Source organism: Corvus kubaryi, unplaced genomic scaffold (assembly GCF_017639235.1).
Source record: "Corvus kubaryi isolate FWS band 111438036 unplaced genomic scaffold, C.kubaryi_AGA036_p1.0 split3-73, whole genome shotgun sequence".
NCBI lineage: Eukaryota > Metazoa > Chordata > Aves > Passeriformes > Corvidae > Corvus > Corvus kubaryi.
Window position 1 is genome coordinate 8,942,236 of NW_024582091.1, and position 9,855 is coordinate 8,952,090.

At 37.3% G+C, this 9,855-nt stretch overlaps 1 long non-coding RNA gene across 1 annotated transcript; it reads right to left on the reverse strand.

The window, feature by feature from the left end:
• Positions 1–1,626: 1,626 nt before the first annotated feature.
• Positions 1,627–9,825, reverse strand: LOC121659153. Its single transcript, XR_006014184.1, has 2 exons — positions 6,131–9,825; positions 1,627–3,986 (listed from the first exon to the last, which is right to left on the reverse strand). It is a non-coding gene; the product is annotated as an uncharacterized LOC121659153 (long non-coding RNA).
• Between the last annotated feature and the right edge of the window lie 30 nt (positions 9,826–9,855).

A 9,855-nucleotide genomic window follows, 5' to 3' on the forward strand; every position in this document is an offset into this window, starting at 1 on the left:
TGTTGTGTAGTCAGCCAAGATATAACATATATTCAGACAGGGTAATATTGATCTGAAGTGGTACACGGTGAATCCAGAAAATTGTGGCTCACTTCCAGCATTTCAAACATACAACTATGTAGGAAAAATACAACTTATATTCAGATGCTTAATTTGAGTCTAAAAATTTTCTGGACAGAAAGGATATCAAAATCAACCAACTGATTTACTATTCTACCTCAATTTCACAATATTGTCTCTGTGCAGTCTTTTTACAGCATGCAAAAAGAGCAGAAATTATATATACGATGGAAACATTAAACTGAATTTATGCCAAAAATGAATGCATAGTGCATAAACATCAATCCTGGTCTGAGTGTTTTGCTCATCTAAGCAGAACAAAGCAGTCAGTAACACCTTTCAGGAACAATATCCATCGAGTAATATAGCACACAGCTATCCCTGGGGTCTAATCTGAAGGTAATCTCCACCTGATTTAAGACACAAAATCCACATTTTTGCATCCTTTACTTTGGACCCATCCTAGAATGATCCACAATCTGCTCTTCAAAGTCCTTTTAGGACTGGGCCTTCTTTCTCTGTCCCCACTTGCTCTAATCACAAGAAGAGGGGAAAGAAATGAAAGTTTGTAGAAGGCTAGAAATGATGGACCAAGAAATTGCAGAATCACCATCGCTGGATTTTCTACAGCTACAAATTTCAGCGTATGGATGAATTTCATATACAGCAGGAAGGGCCAATAGACACCACTATGTTGTATTTGGACATTCCACACACTGCTGAATTTGAGGTACAGCCACCTGTTGGGGACTAGATTAAGGTGGGGTTTTGTACCCAAGATCAGCAATTCTAGGCTTAAACATAAATTTATGATTAAACCTAAAATTCAATATAGATGTAACTAGACCCACACAGGTAAGTATAGTCTTGTGTTGGGGAAGAATTTTTTCTTCTGCAGTATATTCATTTAAACAACCTACTATTTTCTCCCCAAATTACTTGTCAATATCATCCAAATTTCCCACATAATTTTAGGTGGAGAAAATGAGAAGTTAGAACATTCTGGAGGATATTATGCTCTTTTTTTATTCTGTGAGCAGTGCATACCTTGAATAGTAGCAAATAATTTCAGTTTCCTTTTCCAACTGAGGGAGTCTGAAACCACAGCTCATACTAGTTATATGAATTCCCTAAATAACAACTGATTGCTCAGTCATTGATCAGTGCAGAAAGATGAACCACAAGTTCCTACCTCTGCATTAAATGTGCTCACAAGAAAACTTTTTACCATTATACGGCTTCCTCAGGCATTGAAGTAAAAATTTGAAAAATACCTAAACATTTTTGAGGTAGATGATAAATATTAACTTATAGCTCAGAATTTTGAAAATTCACCTTGAGTTCCAAGTTGCATTAAATAGTTAATTGTTTCAGATATGCAGAGGAAGCAAGTTCTTGTTTAGAGCTGCTCACTAAAAGTTAAGAGATTAAAGAAGCAGTTCTGCATCATTTTGTTCTGCACATTATTTGTGTGTATTAATGGCAGTGTGAGTGCCAACTCCAGTAATAATTTCAAATACTAATTTCATAATTTCAAAACAAAACATGAAAAATACTCATACTTAATTTTGTTCATAAATAAGAGTTTGAAATTTTATTGTTAGAATTCCAACAGAAATAAGAGAATTCTTTTTAACATATATTCTGCCAAAATATTCCATACGTGCATGTATTCTAGGCTAATATATGACAATGAAAGAAATCAAAGTTTGAACAGTACTGGTTTATTATTTCATTGCTGTGTGAAGAGCTGATGAAATTGAACTGTTGTGTACCATGACATTTTGCCTGCATAATGCAATAACCACTTTATGGAAAATAAGTTGAGAATCTCATTACTTGACCAAGATTTATGATGGAACTTGTAAATGTATTTGCTTTCAATAAATCTGACAGAGATTGACCACCATCCTTGTTAACATTTTGATAGACATCCTCTTTTAATGGCACCTAATTACAAAACAGCCAGTGCAATATGCTACTAAGATCAAAATTCAGTCTAGAAATAGTAATAACTGCCAGATTTAACTCATACATTTCTTTTATGGAGATCAGAAATAGCCCTTCTCTTTTCTGACATGCATATTAGAAAAGCTACTCAAAAAAGATCTGAACATTTTCTGAGAAATGATAAAATCCATCTCATCGGTCTTTCTGAAGTATTCCTAAAGCATCTGCTTCCATTATGCCAGTGTGAAGAGCTCCCCTGCCTGTCTCCAAAGGAAATCATATCCTTTCTACTACTGGGTGATGCAGATTGGTGTGGTCTGCAAGTGAGCCATTCCTGAAACAGGCAAGAGTAAGTTCAGGTGATATATTACCTGCTATGTAAGATATTGCATTCATTATATATTCTGGAGATCAACCCATTTTACTTCATTTCCTCCAAATCCTTTTCCTCATTTTGTTTCAAAGTATGAAGTTGTTGTTGGAGCATACCCTCATTTCTCTTTGTGGTTATTCTCTCTGTTTTGGGGATTGGTGCGTAAAGATCAAAGCCATGAAATTGCCTTCAGCATTTAAATTTTTTCCTAGAAAATTCGCAGTTTTATCAATACTGAGGATGCAGACATAGACAAAATTCCAAACTGGTAAACCAGATAATACATGTTGCATTATAAATTTGTTTTGGCAAGTGCCCAATAAAGCAGTGTTAAGAGAAAGTGAAACACATTTCAGGGTTGTACAAAAGTTTTTTAAAAAACAGCCTTTAAAATGCACTTCAGTGGTACATGTTTAAAATCCCTTATGCATCAGTTCACAGGGGAAACAGATCAGTTCAGTAACTGACAAGTGTTTCTGCAAGGGGAAGTTTAATTCAGATGTTTCAATTTCTTTATCCAAATGCTACAGTCATGTCTACCATGACTCACATAGACTGAGTGATTCAGGAGTCATGTAGGTGAATACAGAAGTAATAAAGTATGAGAAGTTTTAAAATGAAAAAAAATATAGAAATAAACAGAGTCATTTTTGACTGAACAACTTATTATGAAATTTATTTAAAAAAAGCCAACCTTCTAAATCTTCTACTGTTTAGGGGCTGTTTCTACATGAGTCTGAAATTCATCATCCATGCCATAAATTTCTACTGGACTGTCTTATATTTTTATCTTAGTTAAACTATCCTATCCCATGAACAGACATTTTTATGCAAGTTTAAATCTGGTTTCATAAGGACAGATACAGATTTGTAACTAAGCCATGATTAATCATGTATCTAATTACACTGCATAGCCTTGTACATGGATGAAGCCTCAGTGTTTTGGGGACTTTGTTCTCATCCCTCATAAGTTACTTTTCTGTCTCCTTCCTGACATTTGTTTTCCACAGTCTCAGGTTCAGAAAAAAAAAAATTATTATTTTGAGGTGGGTTGACCTTGGCTAGTTGCCAGGCACCTACCAAGCTACTCTATCACTCTTTCTCTTTAAGGGACAGAGGGACAATGAAGAACCCATGGACTGAGATAAGAGAGATCACTTACCAATTGTCACAGGGAAAACAGACTGGACTTGGGAAAATAAATTTAATTTGTTGCCAAGCAGAATCGATTAGTAAGAAATAAGAATATATTTTTAAAAAACATCTCCCCCCACCCTTCCTTTCTTCCCAGGCTCAATTTTACTTCCAACTCTTTCACTTGCTGCACCTCAAGTGGTGCAGCAGGATGGGGAAAATGGTCAGTTGCCATCAGTTCATAACACTCCATCTCTGCTGCTCCTTCCTCCTCACACTCTTCCCTTGCTCCATCCTAAGGGCTCACCCATTGGGGACAGTCCTCCATGAACTTCTCCAACATAAGTCCTCCCCACAGGCTGACTGGTCCAGCGTGGGTCCTTCTGTGGAGTGCTGTCCTTCCTCACAGGGTCACAGGTCTGACAGCAAACTTGCTCCTGTATGGTGTTCTCTCCACGGGCTGCAGTTCCTGTCAAGAGTTCAAGCATAGGGCCTTCATGAGCCACAGCTCCTTTTAAGGGATATTCACCTGCGCTGATGTGGGGTTGTCTGCAGGTGGCAGGTGGCTATTTGCACCACAGTGGAAATCCATGGGATGCAAGGAAAAACATATCACTGCACCCTGTCTGCATGCTGTATGAGAATCTCTGGTTGTATGCCTGGACTACCTCCTCCTCCTCTTTTTGCACTGATTTTGGGGCCTACAGAGTTGTTTCTCTTACATATTCTTGCTCCTCTATCACATCTTCTAATGTGCAGCATTTTCTCCCTTTCTTAAATATGCTACCACAGAGGTGCTCCTGATGTTTCTGATGGGCTCAGCTTTACCCAGTGGTGGGTCTGTCTTGGAGGCAGCTGGATCTCATTCTGGCATAAGGGCAGCTCCTGATGTCTCCTCACAAAGGCTGCTCACACAGCCCCCAGCTACCCAAACTTTGGCACACGGATCCAATTTGTTTTTTAGGTTTGTTTCACCTTACATAATAAGGCTGTAGATGGAAAAAAAACCCCAAACATTTAGAAATGTCTAAAATATTCATTGATGGCAATACAGACAGTGCCATTTTTCATGCAGTCTGAATACTAGTAAAAATGTAATTTAATTTCATGCTTTGCTGCAAAAAGTCACACTTAGTTCATTACTTAAAGTTGATCTGTTTGCAACTCAAACTTACCAGCTTTTTCATTAGTCACTGTACTTAACCACACTGAACTATTCACTGTGACTTCTGACAGCAACCAAAGTTCTCAGATTCCTCTGCAAACATGAGGACCACTTCCCATCCTGAGGGATCTGAAGCTCTGCTGTAGCTGCCCTCCACACTGTGGATGAGATTCATCTCACTTAACTTCAGCTGACTAGTCTAGTCCTGGACAGAGACAGGGGATTTCAGGCAGGGGTTTATCTTTCTTAGATGCCATGGGCTTTAGATACCTCTCCTTATTTTATGAAATAGTCTAGGAGAATAAAATTACTAAGATTAAATCCATACTGTGGATGGGGAGAAGCATTCCTCAGTGGTGAATACTAGCAAATCAGTGGTCCATAAAACAAATTAATTTAAATCTCTCAAAAAATATAATATTACAAATGTATAGAACTTCATATGTTATCACAACAGACTTCACATCAATGTCCTATGGTGAAAGCAGAAATATTTTTAGCACTTTAGGAATAAGGTATAATTTGCAAGTAGCAGCCTACTTACAGTGTAAGAGGGCTACACAGTATTGCAGCACATACATACAGCATACAGTCTGTGAACTACACAGGGACAGGGCTGCCCAGAAACACCAATGGAGTTACTGTTGACTATAAAAAAATGGGCTCGTTCAGTCAACATTTTTACACTGTAGAAGGTTAAATATAAACCAGTAGGACTGCAGGTCTGTAGAACCCTGGATCTCTACTATGCATTTTTCAGATGTGCTAGACCTAATGTCAGCATGGATCTACTGTGTGTTTGATCACTAAAACCCCTTAAGAGTATTAGACATAATTCCACAATTCATCTGGTCTGTGCTGGAGTTTAATGTAAAGCCTGTTATGTTCAAAACATCCATCTTTTTGCAGTGCTTTGCACATTAGGATGACTAATTTTAAAGTTAGCACTTCCATCTAACATGCAGTATAAGTAAGAAAGTTGAAGTATGAAAGTGCACAGGTCATTTACAAAGTGTTCATACTAGAATATATTAACTGTGAAGAAAGACAGAAACCTACTTTCTGACACTTTACCCTTATTATGTCCACAAACACTACAAATATTTCCTTGTTATTCTACTTTTATCATTTAGGTGAAAGGTTAAAGACTAAAATCAACAAAACTATTTTGATAGCTAAATGAGCAGAAGTTCTGTGCTAAAGGGCTATTCATATTTAAATATCTTGCAGACGAGACTGTGCCCACAAATATAACAGAAAACAATTTCCCTGGTTCCCTGCAGCTTAGAGTTGCTTTCAAAAAATGCAATTTTTATTCCTCCTTCCAGATAATCCATCTGTCTACTGAGAGGGGTATTAACTATCACAAGACAGTTCCATTCTCCTTAGCCCTCATTATCATTTCCCATCTTCTTCTTTGTAGAATGAAACAAGCTAAAACAACTCACAGAGCAAAATACTGTGGAGGCAAACTGCTTCTAATGCTTTTAATTGTTGCTCCCCATACTTGACACCTTGCTGTGACAGCCAGCATGGTAGGTGCTCCTGAAGCTGCCTGATGGGGTGTCTCTGCAGGGCTTGAACCCTTCCAGTATAGAATCAGTTCCACATACATCTCTCACAAGTTATTGATGAGAACAGTAGACTTTTCAAACATGGAGCATCCTCTTCTTTTCAAGAAAACAACAGAAAACTGAGGACTTTCTAGCCGAGGCACCTTCAGTACCCCAGGAGAGGCTGTAATATCGGGGTAGTCATCCAGCACTCATAGTATGGAAAGGTGTTCTTGAAAGTTCTAGCAAAAAAAGAGAAAGTGATCAGTGCCCAAATGCTCATGTGTCCATTTTTAATGGTTTTCCCAGAATTTTTTTTTTCATTTATGTAAAAGGAATTTAAATTAACTTGTTTTTCATTCAACTAATCTTCAGTAAAAAATAAAGTGACCACGACAATTTTGAAAATACTTTGAAAGTAAGTTAACACTGGAATTCCTCGGTCTATTTAAACTTGTCATCTTCAATTGTTCATAGTGACAGATTTCCTAATGCTCACCAGGCACTCACGCATTTTATGTTTGTTGGAGTGTGCATCTTGTAATGTTCACAGCTTCACTGATTCAATCATTCCTATTTTTGCTACTGATTCGGAAAGACTCACAGTATGAGGGAGAACAACAGGAGTGAATTGGTGATGCTGATTTCATCCAAGCATTTTTTCAGGATTCATAAATATACAGAAAGCTTAATCTCACAATTTTCTTGAAAGTGATTTAATTTTCATCATTCTCTTGTCTTGTAGAAGATTTTGTTTTATTATTGTAGAGCATCGATTCAAAAAGAAAAAAAGAGAAAAAGAAATAAAAATAATACAACAGCCTCTAAGCTCTAGATAAGCATCTGTTCAAGCTGTTCAACTTTGTCTAAACAGTTCCATACCTATATTTTGCAGACACTTCAAAGACAGCCTTTGCCCCGCCCATTCAGTGAATACATAATCGCTCCTATGAAGCAAAACAATTTCATCCAAAAAACACGAGCTTTCAAACAGCATGAGAACTAAGTAACCATTGAGGGTGACTAACCCAAATTTCCAGTCCAAAGTTTTTTAGTCCTTTTCAGTTTGTTTACCTGCATAAATTTCCCAAAGGAGACGTGGATCCTTTCAGAAATGTCACCTCTGTGGACTTCTGCAGCGTATGCAAAGTTGGCTTTTTATTTGCTGTTTTGAAAACCACGGGGGTCTACAGAGCAAAGGCTGAAAATCACTGTTCTGGTCTAAATCAGGCATAGCAGAGGTGTGAATATGCACTTCCCCATTTACACTCAAGGACCTTCCTCATCAAATGTCCACAAAGGAGATGGTTTATGAGGACAAGATTGTGAATCAAATGCTGGATGGGCAGGGAAGAAACTGTGGTTTATGCACCAAACAGTAGGCAAGCTCCTTGCACTTTTATTTTCTTAAAATTTCCAAAGGTTGTAATTTCATATGATTCATGATAGGAAAATTTTAACACGTTGATAGAATCCTATTTTTCATTCAGATCTAGTTATGACCTTGTCACACAATTTGATTTGGTGAGAACTTAGAAACCCTGAGATCTCCAGGGACAAGAAATGCATGGGCCACATTGTAGTCACAATGTAATTTAAAATATTTCTGGAATTTCTTAGAACTCTCCTCTATTTAAAAAAAAAAATTATTTATTTATTCTACTTACAGAATTTGGGTGTTGGGGAAAAGGGACAGAAATACAGATTAGGTTAGGAACTGCATCCAAAAGTGATGGAGACTTCTAAAAACAATGCAACTAAGTAAAGACATCCAAGCCTCATCAGGACATTCTATCAGTGCATTATTCAGGTCCTGACTTTAAATTAAACCAAACTGAGACTTTTACACTTAAGATGGTATTTCACCTATCCTTCTTTCAGCTGAAAGCATCCAACGTCTTTCTTTACTGCACAATGCACATAGATATATGGGCCATATTTTGGAATGAAGCTATGAAGAAAATATTTTGATGCTATTAATGCGAATCTGAAAGGAGACTATGGTGACAGACTATGGTGGCTGTATTACCTATCTAGAGGGCTCTCTGAAGTCTTTATTCTTCACCATTGCACATTAAGGTCCTTTCAGAATTCAGGTGAAATATAAGATTACAGAGCTATCTAGCATGCACCCACAAATCATGGAAGGTATTTTTATTTAAGTGCCTAACGCAAGAGCAAGTTTCTTTCGTACACATGAAACAGCACTAACACAGCTTCTACCTAATTGTACAAAACTCAACAGAAATAAATCTGATCAAGTGTTCACATAGCTCAAAACCCCAAATATGCTCACAGTACTAGAACAATAAGTCAACAAAAAAATAATTAATGCTACTAATGTACAATGGAAGGTCAAATGATCATAGTTCAATACCTGCAAAATGCAGTGTAAATATACATAACAAATTATTAATTTTCAAATTAAAACCAATACACTGTGTTCTCTTATTTAAGAAAGTTTAAGTGAAAGGGCAAAAATATATCTTAAATGAAACTATGGTGTTTAAAAAGTGAGCTTAGTATTTCCAGGAAGCTCAAACAACATATATTTTTCCCCCACATTCTTTTAGGCATAAATCATTAGGAGAGTTAAATGTAAAACAGCCTTTAAGGGAGCAGGACTCAGTCAAGGAGTTAAACAAAAAGAGGCAAGTAGCTTCCAAACAGGAGAGCAGTTAAAAGTAAAGATTCATCAGGGATCTTACCTAATGAAGACAGAAAAGACCTTGGAGAACCTGGAGTAGCTGCTATTCGAGGTTTTCAAGGACAGGCTAGTTAGTGTCAGCATTTGTCAACAACAACTGAGGTACAAATTATTCCACTATCTGTATGAAATTTGCATTAGTTTATCTCCCACACCCCATTCCAGACCTATTTTTCTAGGAATGCATGAATTTGGATTGAAAAATGACCTAAGGGTCTTCCTGTCATGACAAATGCCTAAAACTGTGTTTTTTCTGCATCTGTTCCTGCACCGAACAAAGTATTGGAGTGCTTGATGTCTCACCTAGCAGATCTCAAGAGAAAAGGTAGGAAACCAGTTGCAGTCCTCTGATTCCAGACCACCACCAATGTATGAGATAGGACTGAGTTTCTAGATTCAAGTTATGGGTTGACCTTGAGAGAGTATGCAAAGGTAGCATCACAGGTCAGAAAGTTCCTCCTCTCTGGTGGTCCTTGCATAAGATACTGCCCCTGGTATTCTCTGTCCCTGGCAGAGGGAAGACGTAGGAGAAGTAAGCACATTATCCTCTATTTGGATCTTTCCTAGGAATGAAGATAAACTCGTTCTATTTCTTAATGTTTATTTTAATTTATATTTACTTTAGAGCTACTTCCCCATTTCTAGCCCCATTTTCCCCAGGTGTTTGAATATTTATGAAGCTATATAAATAAGAATATATGGAGACTGAACATTCCTTTATACAAACGGAGTGGTGGGACTGACAAAATATTTGTACTTTTTGGTGACTGATGTTGAAAAGTGAAAATGTAATTTTCCCAGAGGGCCAATGTGGCTCCTGAAAAACCTGCCAGTTTTATACTTTACATTTGAGGGAAAAAAAGCAAAAGGAAGGAAGGGAGGAAGGGAGGAAGGGAGGAAGGGAGGGAGGGAG